At 45.8% G+C, this 22585-nt stretch overlaps 1 long non-coding RNA gene across 1 annotated transcript; it reads right to left on the minus strand.

The window, feature by feature from the left end:
* Positions 1–1479: 1479 nt before the first annotated feature.
* On the minus strand, positions 1480–22585 carry LOC147640417 (uncharacterized). Its single transcript, XR_015269756.1, has 2 exons — positions 22330–22585; positions 1480–2691 (listed from the first exon to the last, which is right to left on the minus strand). It is a non-coding gene; the product is annotated as an uncharacterized LOC147640417 (long non-coding RNA).

The raw sequence follows: 22585 nt of genomic DNA on the forward strand, positions 1-22585 counted from the left end.
TACTGCGGTCTCTCAGGGGGTGTAGGAGGAATTGATTTTTGGTGTGCTCGCTGGGAGGGGCTCTCCATTGCAACCTCTCTATCTCAAGGTGTATAGGAGGAACTCGTTTTGGTGTTGCTCGCTGCAATGAAGAGGCTCTCCATCGCAGTGTCTCCAGATTAGGCAATCGACTCCTGTTTTCCTTGTGGTGCAATGTGTACATACATTGCACTGCCCTTTTCCATTAATTAGTTAATTTTCCTAAATCAATTCATTTGTAGGTTCCAACCTTAGGATTGTTTGTTTTTTTTTTAGAAATGAGTTTTTTCTTGCTATTTTTCCAACATGTGTCGAATCGCATGCAACATGCTTTCCTCTCGCTGGTCTGGCTAGGTCTACCGTGGTTGCGCCACGCGTGTATGGCCTATTATGCTGGCTGGGTGCCTCTCTCTCTCTCTCTCTCTCTCCTTGTCTCGCTTCTAGACCAAGGTTGAGCAAAAGACATGGGTGCCTCTCTCTCTCTCTCTCTCTCTCTCTCTCTCTGTGCGCTACGAGAGATGTAGCCCATGCTTCTCTTTGTCCCATGACTGCGGTCTCTCTCTCGGGGTGTATACGAGAGCCCACGATTCGCTTTGTGCCATGATTGTAGTCTCTCTCAGGTTGCAACGTGGACCTCGTTTTTAGTGTGCTTGCTATGAACGGCTCTCCTCGCAGCCTCTCCAACTTAGGCAATCGACCACTATTTTCCTTGTCTCAACCTTCTCTCTGTCTCTTCTCAGCAGTGAGCATCTGGATTTCGTAGGTCACTGCATATCCCCCCCTCTCATACAAGCATGGTCATTGGTCGTGCTGTCTACTACCCTTTTTCTTGCTATTTTAGAGGCTTGGGCTACATTAATGGTGCATTATTCACCTAAGGCTTAACCTTAGGCATTAATTAATTCTCTTGTTATAGGCATTAACTAATTAAATGATGCAACAAGAGGCATTTTCATCTTGGGCTTTAATTAATGTTATTAACATTGAAATGTTACTTTTGATAGCCCCTGAACGTATTGCACGATCTTCTATAAACAGTACCAGTTGGTGACCCGCACATTCCCAAGACCCACTCCCCTTCACGAACGAGGGGAAGTATTTTGGGAGCTGCCCAAAACAGTCAGTCAGACTGCTGACTGCACAGTCCTTACAACATGCTTAATGTCCTTTCAGCAATAGTGTTAGTGCTACAAAATTTATTATCACTTTCACATTCCTTAGACCTATCCACATTGCACAACGTGGTCGACCAACCCCTTTGCTTCTACTCATACGCAAACTATCAAGGGCAAGCTCTTGCACCCACCTTTATAATCGTGCACATGCTTGGTAGAACATGCACAAATACAGCAAGTAAAGGAACACAAATCATTTGTTCTCATGAATTGGTAAAAGCACCCTTTTTTTTCAGGGGGGTGAAAGCAAACTTCCGAGCATTACTGCTGAGAGGTGTTCTGGTTTTTTTGAATGCTTAAGATTGAAGTCCACAATTCAAGTTTGTTCGCAGATTCAAGCTGCATCAGTTAGAGCATCTCAAATGGTACAGTAGCACCCTCTCCCTTGAGACTTCTGAACGGGCAATTACATACATAACGCTGCATTGGCAAGCAATACTAGATATGAATAGCAACCACTATGATATCCAGTGTAATTCTTCCTCAGCTGTGCTGTCAGATATACTCCATTATCAAAAAAGGCCAGAAATGCAAAATATGAGAACACTACTCCAACATCATGAGTAGGGCCATGCATGGCAACATGCCCAATCAGGTGCACTACATGATCATAAAAAAGGCCTTGCATGGCAGCATGCCCTATAAGGATGCTCATCATCTATGCATGTCAGAAGAGAGAAAGACCATGCATGGGCAGTACTTACCATGGTTGCACTCATAATTGGCATAGGCCTCAGCAGAGTACGAATAGCTATGGGGTTTCATGTCCATTAAAATCCATCTCTACAGGAGGTTTTAACTGTAAAGAAATGATTAGATTCAATTCTTTATAAAGCAATCGTACTCAAAGATTTTAGAAGGTTTCTTTTCTTCCTTGGAAGCCTCCTCGCCTCAGGATGGGTTTGCAGACACCTCCAACTTGCATAAAAATAGGTCAGGTGATTGTACGAATTTCCTCACCCCATGCAGCTCGGAAGCCATCCTGCCGGCTCTCATCCAGCATCTCCACACCCTGGCTCCTTGCAGACTACAGCACCGACATGGATCCCAAGTAAGCCACGAAGCCATCCACTTGCATCTCCTTCTTGGACTCAACTCGGATGGGCCCTGTTCCATCATCGTCCAGCACAAGCTTGAAAGGGAAGGGCAGGTTCCTGTACTTGTCATCCACAGTGCACCTGGCAGGCTCCCAAAAAGGCCCCAATTCCCTGTAAAATTCCCAGACCACAGCATCCACCTCGCTGCTCACAGAGGGCTCCATGTTCGCCAAGATAGCCCCAAGCCTTCTTAGTACATGCTTGGCCCAGGTGTACAAGTAGTCAAGGTCAAACCAGTGGAGAGCCTAGGCCACGGACTGCACCTTCCATGATCCTCTCTAGTTCTTCCTCCGACATCTGAGCAGGCGTACAAACATACATCAGGTCACCCTACTCTGTGCATATTTGAGGTGCGCATCACTCAGATCGGTTGAGATCACTGTCTTGCAGTGCTTTGCGACCTGCCAAAAGAGACGAATATCCACATAGAACAACACCTTTCTATCAGTCTTTTCAGCCATCATAATGGCAGGCGACAGCTTCAAACAGCAACACATGCAGCCTTAGCAAAACAGGGACATTCTCTGCTGCAAGAACCAACCCCAAGCTGCCCCCAAGCAGAGGAACACACGTCAACTGCCAACGTGCGTACTATTTACCATGTTGACCACCCATATGTCGTCCAAGAGTCACTTGCCTTGACCGAGGCCACTTGCCTCGGCCACCCACCTACAGCAAGTCCACACAGCCCAGCCTTCTAAGCTTAGTAACATGGAACGCCGTACCATAGCCTTGGGAACGAGGGAACGCATTCCATAACATGTGTCATTCCCGTTCCCGTTCCGCAAATGTGCAATCCTTGGCTAAAGGCACTCTGGGTCTAATTTTTGAGTAAATGAAAAATTTTGTATTTTTCTATGATCATATCATATCATATGAGAGTCCTTGCATCTAGAAGGCTTGGCAATACATGCACTTGCATCTCCTTAGATCGCAAATCACTGGCTGCCCAGCAACACCCACGACACACCCATACTGGACCGCTCAGTGATCAATCAAGAAGCACTCGGAACACTGATTGGCTTGCCGAGTGAACAAGTTTACATGACCCCAGCAATGGTCACCCCAAGGGCTGCCTGACCTACACCCCACATTGGCCTCCCCACAATAGAGTTAGTCTTGTCTTTGTCTAGCCAGCACTGAGTAATAACAGTGCTACCCCGGGCTTAAAAGCAATATGTGTTCTTGCTAATTCAAGGGCCAGGGACAGGCAGCTTGCTCTACCCGTCATGTGCACAGAGTGTATCTACCGTGTACTACACGCACACAAGACTAGCTTCGAGGCTTGGGGAAGCTTGGAGCTAGGCAAGCTGATTGGCGAGCTGGACTAGGGATAGACTGACGGGAGGGCACCCAAGTATGGAAAGCTATCAAATCCCCATGGATCTCCTTGTAGAACACTCCTGCTACAAGACGCAAAACAAAGCCAAATAACGTGCAAGGGGTGCAGGCTTGACTCACCACCCAACCTTTGACAGCCGTGGGTACAACCCACAAGTCTTGGCTGTCCCCACCGAGCCACGAGCTGAGCTAACTAGCAAGATGTACCGACCAGTCTCTACCCTGTGACGTCCAATACCTCCACGGAGCTACCCTCGCCGGCCTCGAGACTGTTGTCAGCCTCGGCTGCATAAAGCAAGTGCACGTCTGCACAAGATCCAGGCTCCTGACCATAGAGCTCTCACAAAGACACGCGAGACTCTATGAACTATTGACTAACTTGGTCACCCTTTTATAGGCTCTTGGCCGGTCACCGGGCTTCCACACTTGGGCGCCTGCCCGCCCATACTTGGGTGCCCTCCCGTCAGTCTATCCCTAGTCCAGCTCGCCAATCAACCTGCCTAGCTCCAAGCTTCGATGGAAAGCCTACATCTGCACTGCGACTTGTGCCTGGGGTTGCGAGAAAGAAGCTTCGAAAACAACTTTAAACTCCTGAAAATCAGATTTGGTTACAAAATCTTCGAAAAGATCGCCATCGAAAAATGCCAAATAACGTGAAGGGAGTGCAGGCCTGACTCACCAGCCAACCTTGACAGCCGTGGGTACAACCCACAAGTCTTGGCTGTCCCCATCGAGCCACGAGCTGAGCTAACTAGCAAGACGTACCGACCAGTCTCTACCCCGTGACATTCCATACCACCACGGAGCTACCCTCGTGGGTCTCGAGACTGCCGCCAGCCTCGGCTGCATAAAGCAGGTGCACGTCTGCACAAGATCCAAGCTCCTGACCATAGAGCTCTCACAAAGACACACGACTCTATGAACTATTGACTAACCTTGGTCACCCTTTTATAGGCTCTTGATCGGTCACCGAGCGTCCACACTTGGGCGCCCGCCCATCCATACTTGGGTGCCCTCCCATCAATCTATCCCTAGTCCAGCTCGCCAATCACCCTGCCTAGCTCCAAGCTTCCCCAAGCCTCGAAGCTAGTCTTGTGTGCGTGTAGTACATGGTAGATACACTGTGCACATGACATACTCCCCTTCCTCTAAGAGCTCACTCCTGAGCTCACAAGGTAATCTCTCTGAAGGATAGTCAATGTCTCCCATGTAGCGACCTCCTCAACACGATCCTTCCACTTGATCTTGTATTCCGTGAGAAGTGTATTTCGTAATCGTCTTTCACGAAATCCAAGGATCTTTTCCAGTTCGTGTGGAACAAATGTCATATCCTCAACATCTATGATTTCTTGAGGAGTAACTAATTGGTCTGTTCCACCCAGTACTTCCTTAAGTCTACTGACATGAAATACGGGATGAACTTTCACATGAGAAGGCAAATCCAGTTCATATGCAACTGAACCAATCCGGCGTGTAATCCGAAATGGTCCACAGCATCTAGGGGATAATTTCGGAGATCGACCTGTCCGTAAAGTCTTGGAATCTTTCAGAACTTGCAAATACACCATCGTTCCTTCGGAAAACTCTCTGGGTGAACGATGTCTATCGGAATAAAATCTGTCTCTGTCTTGAGCACTTCTAATAGATTCATTCGCAACTTGTAACCTTTCTTGCATATCTTGCAAAAAATTACGTGCTGCATCATGCTGAAGTCCTAAAAATCCCACGGTAACAGGGGATCTAGGTTGAAAACCGTACATAAGCATAAAAGGACTAAAACCTGTACTCGTATGCTTAGACTATTATATGCAAATTCTAACATAGGAAGATAATCCTCCCATGAACTCTGTCTTTTGGAGACAATATGCTCTAAGCATATCCTCCAAAATCTGATTCACTCTTTCAGTCTCGCCATCAGATTGAGCATAATCTGAGGAACTCAAATTCAAAGTTGTTTTCAACTTCTCAAAAACAAGCCTCCAAAAGTCACTTGTAAACTTAGAGTCCCTATCACTGACTATGTCGTGCGGTAGCCCGTACAGTCTAAACAATTGCTCGATAAACTGCCTTGCTAATTGCGTAGCTGTAATGGTCTTCCGTGTCGGTAAAAATCTAGCCATTTTTTTCAAGCGATCCACCACAACCCAAATAGAATCATGGCCTTGACATGTTCTTAGCAATCCAGTAATAAAATCCATGGAAATAGTTTCCCATTTATTACCCGAGATTTGCAAAGAATGCAACATTCCAACCTGTTTAAAGCGTTCAGCTTTATTTGCTTGACAAACCTGACACTTGAGGACATAATCTTCTACATACCCTTTCATCTTTGGCCAATAAAAAGTGTGTTTTTGTGTATCCCAGGGTGTCCAGCAGAAAGGACGTCGTGACACTCCTTAACAATCTTGGAGCTAATGTCCGAGACCTATGGTACACAAATTTTGTCGTTACGGAATAGTAAACCATTCCGAATCAACCACTGGCCTCCCACAACCTGAATGGTAGGCTGCTCAGTCACGGAGTCTTGGTCAATCAATGAGCTCCCGTCTTGGATCCTCTGCCAATATGGACCAAAATAACTGTCAGTCCTGCAAAGCCCTCTCAATGATTGAAATAAGTCAGCAGAAATCTCGGTGAACGACAAAGTATTCACCTCTCTAATCCGACTAAGCGCATCTGCGACACTATTCATGGACCCCTTCCGATAACGGATTTCAAAATCAAAATCTTGTATTAACTCAGCACATCGAGCTTTTCTTCCTCTCAAATCATCTGCATCACACACATACTTGATTGGCTGATAATCAGTCAATACTACAAACTTGAAGCCATATAAATAATGCCTCCAAACCTTGAGAGCGTGAGTGACAGCATAAAGTTCCTTCTCAAGGATTGGCCAACAAGATTGAGTGTCATCCAGCTTTCTACTCTCAAAAGCAACAGGTCTGCCATCTTGGAATAGAGCAACCCCAATCGCATAGTCACTCGCCGCATCAGTCTCAAAAACATAAGGCTGACTAGGATCGGGTAGTGCTAAGATAGGTGCTTCCTTGACTTTATCTTTCAAAAGTCTGAAGGCCATATCCAGATCGTTATTCCAAGTGATAGGCTGATTCGACTTACGCCCACGACCTTTCAACAAGTCGGTCATCGGTAGTGTGAGCTGAGAGTACTCCTGCACAGATTTCCCAAGAAAAACAACAAAACCGAGAAAAGAACGAAGTTGTCTCACAGTCTACGGTATAGACCACACCAAAACCTTCTAAACTCGATCATAGTCAATGCTCAACCTGTCTCTTCTGATCTTGTGTCTCAAGTAAATGATTTCTGTCATAAAAAACTCACATTTGCTTAATTTAGCATACAATCGATTCTGTCTTAAAATAGTTAAGACAATCGTGAGGTGTCTAACATGATCCTCAAGAGTATGACTATATATTAAAATATCATCCAGAAACACAACCACGAATTTTCCCAAATGTTGACGAAAAAGATCGTTCATCATTTGCTGGAAAGTGGCTGTAGCATTGGTTAACCCAAAAGGTAATACGAGAATGTTTTTGACCTTTAAACGGTACGAGTCGGGTAAACCGGCTACGAAGAAACCCAAAAGAGTAGTAGAATCCATCTTCGTAGCTTTCATCTGCAAGTCTCAAAATTTCTGGAGGTAGACCTCATAAGTGAGGTTCTGTGAGGTCATGGTCAAACTGGCAAACTGAGCAACGATATCGTAGTCATCCTCCTTCTTGAGCAATTCTTTCTTGAAGACTTCTTCAAACTGTGCCCAAGTAGTTGGTTTAGGTTTGAGTTCTTTCCACCAAAGCAAAGCTTTGCTTGAGAGGAAACCTACTGCCAACTGAATCCTTTTGCCATCATCATATGGATGAAACTGAAAATGGACCTCCCACTTATGTAGCCATGTGTCCACTATCTCCTTGGTACGTTGCTTTTACTCGCCTCCAAACTGTTCCGGAGTAATGTTGGGGCCTAAAGCAGATGCCAAGGTATCCATGCCCGAGAGAGTCGACAGGGTAGTGATCAATAAAGAGATGGAATTCTATAAAGCCTGCATCTGCACGGCGACTTGTGCCTGGCGTTCCGAGAAAGAAGCTTCGAAAGCAACTTTGAACTCTTGAAATTCAGACTTGGTTACAAAATCTTCAAAAAGATCGCCATCGGTGGCCTCAGTAGCCGGCAGGTCTTCACGTTTGAAAATGGGTTCCATCTCCAATTCTTGGGTCGACATCTGGAAGAGGGCAAGTGAGAGAAAATCTTGGCTGGAAGCAAGGAAGAGTGCTAGAGAGTACAAGGAGATGTGTTGCAAGAAGCCCACTTTAGGCGTATTTTATAGGCCTCCCAAAAAGCATGTGTTTTTATGTGTTGCTTTTGTGTTTTTTCTTTTTACGAAATACACTTCTCACACGAAATACAAGATCAAGTGAAAGGATCGTGTTGAGGAGGACGCTACATGGGAGACATTGACTACCCTTCAAAGAGATTACCCTGGGTTTTTATTGAGCTCAAGAGTGAGCTCTTAGAGGAAGGGGAGTATGTCATGTGCACAGAGTGTATCTATCGTGTACTAGACGCACACAAGACTAGCTTTGAGGCTTAGGGAAGCTTGGAGCTAGGCAGGCTGATTGGCGAGCTAGACTAGGGATAGACTGACGGGAGGGCACCCAAGTATGGATAGGCGGGCACCCAAGTGTGGACGCCCGTTGACCGGCCAAGAGCCTATAAAAGGGTGACCAAGGTTAGTCAATAGTTCATAGAGTCTCCCGTGTCTTTGTGAGAGCTCTATGGTCAAGAGCCTGGATCTTGTGTAGACGTGCACCTGCTTTATGCAGCCGAGGCCGGCAGCAGTCTCGAGGCCCGCAAGGGTAGCTCCGTGGCGGTATGGGACGTCACGGGGTAGAGACTGGTCGGTACGTCTTGCTAGTTAGCTCAGCTCGTGGCTCGGTGGGGACAGCCAAGACTTGTGGATTGTACCCACACCTGTCAAGGTTGGGTGGTGAGTCAGGCCTGCACCCCCTTCACGTTATTTGGCTTTGTTTTGCAGGTTTCGAGTCTTGTATCAAGAGTGTTCTACGAGGAGATCCATGGGGATTTGATACTACGCCTCCGGGAACACCACGGCTTGCCTTTTTTTCTCAATGCATATCGTGATCAAGGTTTTCATACTACTTACCATGTTGACCGCCCATCTGTTGTCCAAGAGTCACTTGCCTTGACCACCCGAGGCCACTTGCCTCAGCCACCCAGCTACAGCAAGTCCACACCATAGTCATAGGAATCGGCAGATTCGTGCCGATTCTGCCGATTCCTATTCCTGTGATCAGTGGATTTGGTGCCGATTCCACCGATTCCTGTGATACTCATAGGAATTGGAAAATCGATGTCTCAAAACGGGGGATGGCCTCTCTTACCCACTCCACATGCTGATTCCTAATCGGTTCCGATTCCTGACTTTAACCGGTCTCGGTTCCAACGGCCTCTCGATTCTGGTTCTGTTTCATGACTACTGTCCACACAGCTCAGCCTTCTAAGAGCAACTCACTGGCTGCCCACCAATGCCCACGACACACCCATACTGGACCGCTTGGAGGAAAACTACAATGTATCCCTGTTCTTAGTGGTAATCCACATAGAACAACACCCTTCTATCAGTCTTTTCAGCAATCATAATGGCAGTGGGCAGCTTCAAACAGGCACCCAGGCACCCAAAATGCAGCCTAGCGAAACAGCGACATCCTCTGCTGCGAGAACCGACCCCAAGCCACCCACCCAAGTAGAGGAAGACACCTACGTATGTACAACTTACCATGTTGACCGTCCATATGTCATCCAAGAGTCACTTGCCTTGACCACCCGAGGCCACTTGCCTACAGCAAGTCCACACAGCTCAGCCTACTAAGAGCAACTCACTTGCTGCCCAGCAATGCCCACGACACACCCATACTAGACCGCTCAGTAGTCGATCAAGAAGCGGTCAGCACACTGATCAGCTTGCCCACCCGAGCACTAGGCCAAAAGCCCACGAATTGCTAAAAGAGACCAAGGAGTTATTTTTGACATCCACGAGTTGCTTTTCTGGGTGCTTGGGGTGTGGAGCAAGCTAAGGACAGCCAAGAGAGCTGGTCGACTGGGAACATAGGGCTGTTGGACAACAAGGAAGAGACCTTTGTGGCTGGCCAACTCCATCTACTGCTGCCAGACAGCTGGTCGACTGTTGAAAAATCAGCTACAGGCTGGCCGACAACGTTTCCTCTTTTCTTTAGTGCTGGCCGGGATGCATACAGGCTACAAGGACCAGACGAGTTGCATAATGCTACTTAGGGCTGGTCGACTTCCTCTATAGCTTCTCTTCTAGCTGGCTGTGCAGACTTCAGCAATACTCAAGGGTTTCCTTGAGATGGAACAGATACCGTTTGTGCCTTGCTTCAACCCTACTTCACTGGATGTAAAACAAGTGGTCTAAGTGCTGTTTAGGCGAGTTGGGAGCTACAGATTTGCACAAACGTGTGGACAGCCGTGAAACCAAGGGAACATTTGGTGACTGTTGGGCCCAGGTTGGTGACCGTGGGCTTGGTTTCACGGAAAGGTAGTTGGTGACTGCTTCGGCCCTAGCTGGTGACCGAGGGTTGGCTTTATCTGGACAACAGTTGGTGACTGCTTTGGCCTTGGTTGGTGATCGAGGATTTGTTCTCTACTGGGCAGTTGGTGACTATATTGCTCTCGTTGGTGACCGAGAGTTTGTATTGTTTTGTTTTACACAAATTTGGATAAATCTAGCTGAGGAGTGGAACTCCCAGGCACCTACAACTTGTACAAGAGAACCCTCTGTTGGTAATAAAGATACCTCAGGGGGAGGGCCCAACTTCAGCCCCTAGTGCTGTGTCATGTGCAAGATTATCTTATGTGGTTTCAGGATGTATATGTACATGATGTATGCGACAGATGTGATTCATGCTCATGTTGTGATGGATATTGAATGTATGCTGTGATTTGGGCCACTGGTTTTCTGTATTACACGTGCCCGTCTTGTGACATTGGTATCAAAGCAAAGGCTTCTTTCTTTGATTGAGGAAGGATGATTTTTGGGCATACACAATTTTTAGCTAAGCATACAGAAGAGAGAACATGAGCACTCAAGCTGAGTCTCTTGGGCAGGAGAGGGCACATGCCGAGGGATCTGTTGGAATTGCTCATTCTTCTATTGAGCAAGAGAGGGCAAATGCAGGAGAGAGCGCAGGTACTGCACATACAGATCTTGTTGATGTAAGGTCTGAGTTGGAAGCCTTGAGGTGCCAAGTTAGACAATACCGTGATGAGACAATGCAGTGGAGATCTTTGAGAAAGGATCCTGATGTGCAAAAGTTCTTGAGTACAAAAAGGGAAGTTTCTCCATATGATGCAACCTTTGAGATCATGGCAGCAGAGATGGGATATAAAGATCCTCGTGAATTGGCCAAGTCTTATTTGAGAGGACAAAAGGATGTATCCAAGGACTTCAGTGGAAGAAAGGTTTCTCGTTGGGAAGCACATGCAAATTCTGATGATTCAAAAGAGGACATATCTCATCCTCATCATACTGCTCCACGCCGAGAGCGTTCTCATCATGCTGATTCCACCCGATCTACAAGTGCAGCTCGAGATAGTGGAAAGAGATCTCGACATGAGTCCCCTATGGCTAAAACTGATGGGCATGGCAGATCTCATTCAAAGAAGAAAGCCAAAGAGTTTAAGTCAAGGGATAAGGATATCAAATTTGAGAATATCTTTGGGAAGCTGGAAGTTACAAAGCTCTTGCTTTTATTCGGCAGTTTGAGGCAACTTTTTGCAATGAAGACTTCATGGAGAAGTCTAAACTGAGACATGTGGGTATGCATCTAAGAGATACAGCTAGTGATTGGTGGATGGCCAAACTCTTGGACCATAGTGTTTCTCGCACATGGACTGAATTCAAAACTCAGTTTTATGATCAATTCTTACGACCAAACTTTGTTAAAAATGTGCATAAAGAATGGGATTGGCTGAAACAGGAAGAAGGGGAGTCGGTGCAAACTTACATCGCCCCCAAACTGGAAGGTCCTGCTGAAAGTTACCCCTTTCATGACACTCTCTGATGAAGAGAAGAAAAGAAAGTTTGAGCCTGGGTTGCATCCGATCATTCAAGAGAGCCTTGAAGTGTACCCAAACCAAACTCTTCAGCAGTTAATGCATTCGGCTACCGTGGCGGAGACATTGCACATAAAGCATGATAAATCTAAGCCAATTTCAGATTCCTCCAAGGCCAAGAAGAGGGCTGGTTATGACCATAAAAAGGGCGGACAGCACCTAAAAAGTGATCAAAAAGATACCTAGGGTACAAAGAAACGTCCATTCAAGAAGCCATGGGGCAAACGCAATGATCATGGGCTGTCAAAACAGCAAAGGATTGAGTATGCACATGAAAGAAAATGTTTTGGATGTGGAAGCAAAGATCACTTGTATTATGGGTGCCCACGAAACCCGAAAAATGCACATAGTGGCACTGAGAAGCTCCATGTAAATGCTGTGCCAGATGTATTGGGAAATACAAGACATACTTTGTGAACGGAAGGGAAACTATAACACGGAAAACTTATCAATCATGAAAACTAAAAATACACATAAGCATACCAGATAAAAGAAGATGACAACTCTACATAGAACACCACACTAGGGGCCAGAAGATGGGCTGAACTCCCCTCCCACCCCCGCACCCCCCCCCCTATGGTTAGATTACCAAAAAGGAGACTGCTTCCAAATACAACTTCACGGGTGCCCAAGGATTCTCCATTGGCTAGCACCCATCTCTTCCAATACAGTATGAAAGCAAAACAGAAACATATGCAGAATTTGTTGACGATCCTCACCACAAGAGGGCATCTCCGGCGTCAAATACAAAAAATCTCCAGGATAGCTAGTCCCAGGGAATCACATCATGTCATGTTTCATGAGCCATACATGTACACCATGTCAGGCCCCACAAGCCACACATGAACCATCATGTCAAGCTCCATGGGCCATACATGTACTGTCATGTCAGGCTCCATATGCCACACAGACACTCCATGTGACGCTCCACCAGCCATACATGAATGTCATGTCAGGCTCCACATGCCACATAGCTGTGAGAAATTTTGTGACATTTCGGCTTCTAAGCAGTTGACCGCAATTGAAAAGCTTCCAAATAGGCCTTAGGAGCTCTGGATAATCCGCAAAATAATCCTCGTCCATCCATTTTGCATCCATAGTGGAATAGTTTTTAAACTACCTGCGTACTAGCTTGCCACTTGCATTCTTACGCTCCTTATGAAAAACTATCTGCTCAGGTTGCAATACCTCCTCAAGTTCATCCACCTCTGGTGGATCTTCCAAAACTAGTTCCATAGAAGGTGGTCCCACATAGGACCTTAGCAAGCTGACATGAAATGCATTATGCATTTTCCAGTGATCGGGCAATACCAATCTATAAGCCACTTCATTTATCTTCTGCAACATCTGAAATGGCCCATAATACTCGTTTAACAACTTAAGAAATTGGCATTCTTTGCCTAGCCGCTTCCGAAGCCGTGCTTTCTCAAATTTAGGTAATGCTCCTCAAGATGCTCTACCTACTCTAAAGTAACAGTCTAAGAGCTGCTCGCAAGCCTTACGCCCACGGGCATCCCGCGGGACCCATGACTGGTGATACAACATGAGCATATGAAAGCACTCAATGCATCAAAACAATGCATCCACTAGGTACTTTCCATATATATCCCTGGTGATGCTTTACCCACTCCTCCTATGGCTATCCCGCAAGACCCACAACTAGTGGTACACCATGAACATAGTAAAGTACCGTATCCACTCCTCCTATGGCTATCCTGCAAGACCCACAACTAGTGGTACACCATGAACATAGTAAAGTACATGATGTATCATACCAACATACATGCCTCACGCCACACAATCCACAGTATTACCCATGTATTCCCAAGGGTACCAAGATCCAATGGCACCAGACTACAATAATACCTCAGAAAGTGTATGAATACATGCACAAATAGAGTTCAATCCATATATCTATGAACCAAACCAACTCTAGGACTGCTCACAAGACTTATGCCCTCCTTAGAGTCTCGAAGAGTTAGCTCAGGTTGCCGCAGACATTGAGCTCAACCAAACCATGCCAGTCCAAAGGAGACCAACTGCACAAATAGCATCATCTCAATATCCAGTTGACCAATCCTGTGGTCAAGAACAGCCAGAACCATATGACAAAGATTAATGTCCCAATCTTCCTCAATCATACCTTAGTTCCAAAGGCAAAAACCATCTCTGTTAAGCATAAGTGTAGACAGAGTTATCCATAGTTGCAGTTATAGTTCATGGTCCGGCCGACTATGAACCATACCCAACTCTACCATCTCATGTGACTAGTACACAATATTATAGAAGTCCCATAAACAGATGTATTGTCAGCTGTCAGTACCTTCGGGTGAATACAAAGATGTCACCAAGCGACTCCTAGATGACAACAGAGCCTGTCTGTAAAGAGGAACGGAGGTGCTACCCCCCTCTTGAGCATCAGGCAATGCTCCAGACCCTAGCTCTGCTGAACCTGAATGAGCCGTAGCAAGAGTCGGCTCTAACTCAAAGGCATCAAGATAAACAATACCTGAGGTGAATCTGCTAAGTCACCCTCCTCCATCCACTTCGCATCCATCGGGTGAATAGTTCTTAAACTTCACAAGATAGCAATGGGAAACTTTACCTCGTACCTTTCTTTCCTTGTGTGCCAATATCTGATCGGGAATAAGAACCTCATCGAGTTCCTCCACTTCCAGTTGAGCCTCATCTAATACATCCTCAGGCACATCACCCTGGGAAAGGTCTAAAAACACTCATATGAAATGCATTGTGAATCATCCAATGATCTGGTAGCTTCAAATGATAGGCCACATCACCGATCTTTTCCAAAACCTGCTTGCACTCTACCCCAAATGGTAAGAGCAAGTCCTCGATGAAGCATAGTGGACCACCACTGCAAAACATAGAAAGAAACTACCATCCGAACCCATGAAACCTCCGTGAAGATACCAACGACAAACTATTGAAAGCCATAGCCTTCAACCCAAGTTTTGTACCATAACACTTCAATCGCTTCTTGTTCCTGGCCGGCTACTTCTTGTCCTTGGTGTCTTTTCTCCTGAGCTTCATCCTCGGCTTTTTCTCTTCACCTCATACAGGCACAAACACACAGTCTTGTACTGCCTCCTGCACTTCCTTTTCACTTTCCACATGTTGAAGCTTTTGATGTGACTCTCACAAGACAACCACGAGCTCACCCCCTTAGGAAAGTTGGCGATTCTTCCGCCCAAAGCAATCACGGGCTCGCCTCCTTGAGAAAGTCGACGATGTCCCGACAATGGAACCCTGTAAACCAGCCTCAGTCTTCAGACAAAATCAGAGGGCAAAGCAAAAACAAACTTGCACACAAAACACTTTAACACCTTTGAAGGCCTAGAAAAGGAAAACAAACAGGGGGAGCTAGAGTGCTCCTGCAAACAGCACACAAACACTGATTGGCCCCAAAACACAGTGGCGCCCCTTGCGGTATTTCTTTAATCGATTATTAGAGCTTTGATTACAATAAGGCTGGAAACTCAGCCATCATAATAGAACTCCTGAAGCTTGCAAAGACCCTGCATCATGGCTTCTTGTCCATTTGGCATCCACAAACAAGTCCAACTATTGTTCACATCAAAAGACTCTTTCACATGAGTCCTGCACACAGAAGCTTTCTCTCTCGGTCAAGGCTACCACAACCATCCATAGCCTCTCACCTTATGAACAGCATCACACCCTAACACATCCAATGCTCCTCCATCACAACAAAGACTCCAAACCGTTTCCCAAAAGAGAACTCGCATCACAGCACAGCATACTATACAGTCGACACACCTGTACCAACCCTCTCTGCCTTCCAAGGGTACTATCCATCTCGGTCATGGATTCCCGAACCCCTGTCCAATCAGCAGCAAGGCTGTACCAAACATGTGTCCATTCTTGTACCCTCTGCCTGCATGTGACCTATCTCCTGGCCAAACCAAAAACATGTTTCCTCCGGAAACCTATGACCTGTTTCCACATGAAACCCTCAGGCCTATTTCCCCTTCAAACCTTTGTCGTGTTTCCATATAGAACCATTCACAACACCATTCAAAAACAGTGCCAACATCAGCATACATCGAGTTACCTGTTCCCTCATGACACATCTGGAAACATAAATATGCCCACGACTGTAGGTCCCTCTGTTCCTTTCCAGCAAGAAGAAAACAATCTGCTCCATGAGCATGCACCCATGCAAGCTTGCTCACTCCCATGCCAAGAAACACATCCAAGTGACCTGTACTTGCAGCCAACCAAAACAGCCCATAAACAGTCCCACAACAGTCCGCTGTGCATCCCTCCGAGAGAGAGAGAGAGAGAGAGAGAGAGAGAGAGAGAGAGAGAGACCTGCTCAGCCCTATGCCTCCCCTCCTGCAATGGCCTGTAGTCCTGCACCGCCCTCCATGTGAGAGAGAGGGAGGGAGGGAGATAAAACAGTCCTGCGCTTACAGTCCAGCTCTGCACCTCCCCTCCTGCAATGGCCCTGTAGATGCAGCCGACCCTGCTTTTCACCAAGAAAGAAACCTGTAGCTGCAGCCGCTAGCCCCTCCAAAGGCATCTGAGCCCCTCCAGCATGCAGCCCAACTTGTAGCAAGAGAGGGAGAGCCCCCACGTGCTGTTCAGCCCCTGTGCGCCACCTACAAACAGCCTGCCAGCCTGCTGTTCAACCCTGCTCCTCTGTTCAGCCCACGTGCAGTCCAGCCCAACAGTCAAGAGAGAGAGACAGTTAGAAGCTCCTGCAGGTGTAGCTTCAGCCGGCCCCTCCAAAAGAGAAAAGAAAGTGTGTAACTCCTCCCCAATAATAGCGTAAACCCTCCAAAAAAGGCCACGATTCACCAAAAAGAGTGTTCTTTTATTTTTAATGGTTTTAATAACCTTTGTCCCTTCCACCCTTTGTCCCCATGGATTGGACTTTAATCATTTGGCCCAAAACTGGTCCCATTCACACTGTCCACCATGTCCCCGTGCACACTTGCATACTATCAAGAGAAAAACAACGGTTCGTGCGGAACAAATGTCATGTCCTCAACATCTATAATTTCTTGAGGAGAAACTAACTGATCTGTTCCACCAAGTACTTCCTTAAGTCTACTGACATGAAATACATGATGAACTTTCACATGAGAAGGCAAATCCAATTCATATGCAACTCAACCAATCCGTCGTGTAATACGAAATGGTCCACACAGTATCTAGGGGATAATTTCGGAGATCGACCTGTCCGTAAAGTCTCGGAATCTTTCGGAACTCGCAAATACACCATCGTTCCTTCAGAGAACTCTCTGGGTGAGCGATGTCTATTAGAATAAAATTTGTCTCGGTCTTGAGCACTTCTAATAGATTCCTTCGCAACTTGTAACATTTCCTGCATATCTTGCAAAAAATTACGTGTTGCACCATGCTGAAGTCCTGAGAATCCTACTGTAACAGGTGATCTAGGTTGAAAACCATACATAAGCATGAAAGGACTAAAACCTGTACTCATATGCTTAGTACTGTTATATGCAAATTCTAACATAGGAAGATAATCCTCCCATGAACTCTGTCTTTTGGATACATATGCTCAAAGCATATCCTCCAAAATCTAATTCACTCTTTCAATCTGGCCATCAGATTGAGGATGATCAGAGGAACTCAAATTCAAAGTTGTTTCCAACTTCTCAAAAACAAGTTTGCAAAAATCACTTGTAAACTTAGAGTCCCTATCATTGACTATGTCCTACGGTAACCCGTACAGTCTAAACAATTGCTCGATAAACTGCCGTGCTAATTGTGTAGCTGTAATAGTCTTCCGGGTCGGTAAAAATCTAGCCATTTTTGTCAAGCGATCTACCACAACCCAAATAGAATCGTGGCCTTGATGTGTTCTTGGCAATCCGGTAATAAAATCCATGGAAATACTTTCCCATTTATTACCTGGGATTTGCAAAGGATGAAACAACCCAACCTGTCTAAAGCGTTCATCTTTGTTTGCCTGACAAATTTGACACTTGAGAACATAATCTTCTACATACCCTTTCATCTTTGGCCAATAAAAAGTGTGATTCACTAACGAGAGTGTCCTGTGTACCCCAGGGTGTCCAGCAGAAGGGGCGTCGTGACACTCCTTAAGAATCTTGGACCTAATGTCCGGGATCTGTGATACACAAATTTTGTCATTACGGAATAGTAAACCATTCCGAATCATCCACTAGCCTCCTGCAACCTGAATGGTAGACTGCTCAGTCATTGAGTCTTGGTCAATCAATGAGCTCCCGTCCTAGATCTTCTGCCAAAATGGACCAAAATAACTATCAGTCATGCAAAGCCCTCTCAATGACTGAAATAAGTCAGTAGAAATCTCGGTGAACGACAAAGTATTCACCTCTCTAATTCGACTAAGCGCATCTGCAACACTATTCATGAACCCTTTCCGATAACGGATCTCAAAATCAAAATCTTGCATTGACTCCGCCCAACGAGCTTTCCTTCCTCTCAAATCATCCGCATCACACACATACTTGATTGACTGATGATCAGTCAATACCACAAACTTGGAGCCACATAAATAATGTCTCCAAACCTTGAGAGCATAAAGCTCCTTCTCAAGGGTTGGCCAACGAGATTGAGTGTCGTCTAGCTTTTTACTTTCAAAAGTAACCAGTCTACCATCTTGAAATAGAGCAGCCCCGATAACATAGTCACTGGCATCAGTTTCAAGAACATAAGGCCGACTAGGATCGGGTAATGCTAAGATAGGTGCTTCCTTGACTTTATCTTTCAAAAGTCTGAAGGCCATATCCAAATCGTTATTCCAAGTGATAGACTGATTTGACTTACGTCAACGACCTTTCAATAAGTCGGTCATCGGTAGTGTGAGCTGAGAGTACTCCCGCTCAGATTTTCGAAGAAAAACTACAAAACTGAGAAAAGAACGAAGTTGTTTCACTGTTCATGGTATAGGCCAGTCCAGAACCTTCTGAACTCGGTCATAGTCAATGCTCAATCTATCTCGAGTGATCTTGTGTCCCAAGTAAATGATGTCGGTCATAAAGAACTCACATTTACTTAATTTAGCATATAGCCGATTCTATCTTTAAAATAGATAAGACAATCGTGAGGTGTCTAACATGATCCTCAAGAGTACGACTATATATCAAAATATCATCCAGGAACACCACCACAAATTTCCCCAAATGTTCACGAAAAAGATCGTTCATCATTTGCTGGAAAGTGGCCGGAGCATTGGTTAACCCAAAAGGTAATACGAGAAACTCGTAATGGCCATACCTAGTCCGAAAGGCGGTTCTTTCGACATGCCTTTCATGAATACGTATCTGGTGATAGCCAGTACGTAAATCTATCTTCGTGAAATATTTCGCTCTTGCTAACCGATCAATCAGGTCATCCGATCTAGGGAGAGGATAACGGTTCTTAATGGTCAGCTTGTTCAATCTCTTGTAATCTATACACATTCTCCAGGTATTATCCTTCTTTCTCCTAAGCAACACAGGTGCACCCCAAGGTGATTTACTTGGACGGATCTGGCCCATCCTCAAATAATCTTCGAGTTGTTTAGCCAACTCATCTTCCTCAGCTTGGCTCATCCTGTAAGATGGAATACTGACAGGATGAGCACCAGGGATCAAGTCAATACGATGATCTACTGCTCGTTCAGGTGGTAAACCCGATGACAACTCCTTAGGAAATACGTCTTAAAACGAATCAAGTATCTTCTGTAATTCTTTGCTTTCAAACACACTTAATTCATTGACATCCATGGAAGGTATGAGAAATGAAGAAAGTGGAATCAATACACAATGGAAAGCGGTATACAAAGAAGAATCCATTATATTACTAAAATCAATTGTATTTACAAGAGGTCCCTGAGAGGGATGTATACAATCACCTAAAATACTATACTTAGTACCCCTATGCTGAAAAGTAGAAATATGACTAGACCAATCTATTTAGACTTGAAGAGTCTTAAACCACTCAATCCCTAATAACAAGTCTACATTTTCTAGGTGCATAACATAGCATTCCAGAGTATCTTTGTAGTCCTGAATCTAGATTGGAAGCATCTCCACCTTACGATCCCATACTTGCCTTCCCGCAGGTAGGCGTACCTCATAGATATGATCGCTGAGTGTCGTATCAAGACTCAATTTCTGCACAAGTTTGTAGTTAACAAAGTTGTGTGAGCTGCCAGGGTCTAGAAGAATATGAATCTTATGGCCATTCACTTCTCCACAAACTCGGAGAAGATCATGCAAGCCAAATACTTTAGAATTGAACAGATAATCAGAACAAGTACTAGGGCAAGAAAGTACAGTAATTGACGTACCTATCAAAGACAATTGGTTAGCTGTCTTTGGCTTGGGTCCTGCGTTGGTCTTTGCACCCTTTTGCTTTCGGCACTCGTGACACATGTGTCCTTTTTCTTCGGAGATAAAACGACGTCCTTCCTTCTTAAGCTTTAAAGCACTAAGGAGTCGTTTCTTCTTCGCTGGTGTCGAACTTGAATTCTTCGAAGGTTGATTCAAAGACTTTCCTTCTGTCGTGTTAGCCATAGGTGTGGAGAACTTTCTTTTATGCTTGTTCCCCTGCTCGGTAACGGGTTTCGACTTGGAAGAGACCATTGTATCATCATAGATACGAGCTGAATGAATGGCTTCGTCCAATGTTTTGCATTTGTTATTTTAAACCTGTAAAAATAAACGGTATGAGTGGTAAACCAGCTACGAAGAACCCCAAAAGAGTAGTGGGATCCATCTTTGTAGCTTTCATCTGCAAGTCCCTAAACTTCTGGAGGTAGACCTCATAAGTGAGGTGCTGCGAGGTCATGGTCAAAGCTGAAAACCGGGCAACAACATCATAATCATCCTCTTTCTTGAGGAATTCCTTCTTGAAGACGTCTTCGAATTGTGCCCAAGTTGTTGGCTTAGGGTTGAGTTCCTTCCACCAAAGCAAAGCTTTGCCGGAGAGGAAACCTGCTGGTAACTGGATCTTTTTTCCATCATCATATGGATGAAACTGAAAGTGAACTTGCCACTTATGTAGCCAAGTGTCCACGATCTCCTTGGTGCGCTGCTTTTGCTCGCCCCCGAACGGTTCCGGAGTAGTATTGGGGCCTAAAGCAGAGGCCAAGGTATCCATACCCGATAGAGTAGAGAGGGTAGTGGTCAATAGAGCGATGGAGTTCTACAAAGCTTGCATCTGGGCTGCGATTTGTGCCTGACGTTCCGACGAAGAAGCTTCTAGAGCTACTTTGAACTTTTGAAAATCTGATTTTAACACATAATCGTCAAAAAGATCGGCATCGGTATCTTCCGTAACTGGCAAGCCTTCGCGTTCAACAAGGGACTCCAACTCTGATTCTTGGGTCGACATCGTGAAGAGGACAAGTGGAGAGAAAATTTGATCTTTGCACAATGAAAGTGCAAGGGAACTTGGCTTGAAAACTTGAGAGACGTGTGGTAAGAAGCCCACTTAAGGAGTTTATATAGCTAGCCCCAAAAGCTTCTTGAGCTTTTGCTTTTGTGTTCTATATATATATATATATATATATATATATATATATATATATATATATATATATATATTCTATTTTCTTAAAAAAATAAAACACCTTTAACCTTGGAGGGGAGTTTTAAACTTTAAAAAACAAAAGCGCCTCAAATCGGCGAAGGCTTTCTTTGTTTTTTTTTTTTCTCATCCCTCCTGGATTTAGCGCTGCTGGCGTCACCCACCAGGCTAGAGGCGTGTGCTTTTCCTGCCGTCGGCCACCTCGTTGCAACCTCGCGGTCTTGCCAGTGCCGCCTATGCTCAGGCGGCCAGGGCGGCCTGCGCTAGCTTATGCTCAGGCGGCCAGGGCGGCCTGCGCTAGCTTGCGCCCAGGCTTGACCGACTGCACACGCTTGGCCGCCTGGCTGCATAGGCCCAGGCGTATGGCCGCCTGGCTACGCAGGCCTGGCCGCCTGGCTGCATGGACCCAGGCGTAATGCCGCCTGGCTACGCAGGCTTGGCCGCCTGGCTACGCAAGCCTAGACGCCTGCCTACACAGACCTAGGCGCCCGCTAGCAGGGCTGCCTTCGTACACATGGCCGGCTGCTGCCAGCCTTGCCCGGTTCGACCAGCATGCCACAACCGCGCCTCTCTCTCTCTCTCTCTCTCTCTCTCTCTCTCTCTCTCTCTCTCTCTCTCTCTCGCGCGCGCGCCAGCCTTGCCCGGTTCGACCAGCATGCCACATCCGCGCCTCCCTCCCTCCCTCCCTCTCTCTCTCTCTCTCTCTCTCTCTCTCTCTCTCTCTCTCTCTCTCTCTCTCTCTCCCCAAAAGCAACGTGCTTTTTTTTCTGTTTTCTCTCTGCAGTTCGTGCGACTGTACAAACATCATTCCTCTTCTTTGCAAAGCAAACCGACCCTACTTAGACTACCATCTCCATCAACATGGGTTTCTTTGATGAAAAAAAAAACACATACTCAATCTGAAAACAACAATATGCACAGAAAAACAACAAGCTTTTTTGAACACATACCTCTCTTCGACCTCATCTTCTCTACCTACCGACTTGCTCGTTCACGAGGTATGCTCTGATATCACTGTCAAATCCCCACCGGATCTCCTCGTGATCGTTCCTGGTACGAGACTCGAATCCTGCAAACAAACGAATAATCAACAAGGGGGTGCAGGCCTGACTCACCTCCCAACCATGACAGCCGTGGGCAAGCCCACAGTCTTGGCTGTCCCCACCGAGCCACGAGCTGAGCTAACTAGGTTGACGTACCGACCAA

This window comes from Cibotium barometz, chromosome 3, assembly GCF_041138505.1.
Source record: "Cibotium barometz isolate CiBa-2024 chromosome 3, ASM4113850v1, whole genome shotgun sequence".
Lineage (NCBI taxonomy): Eukaryota > Viridiplantae > Streptophyta > Polypodiopsida > Cyatheales > Cibotiaceae > Cibotium > Cibotium barometz.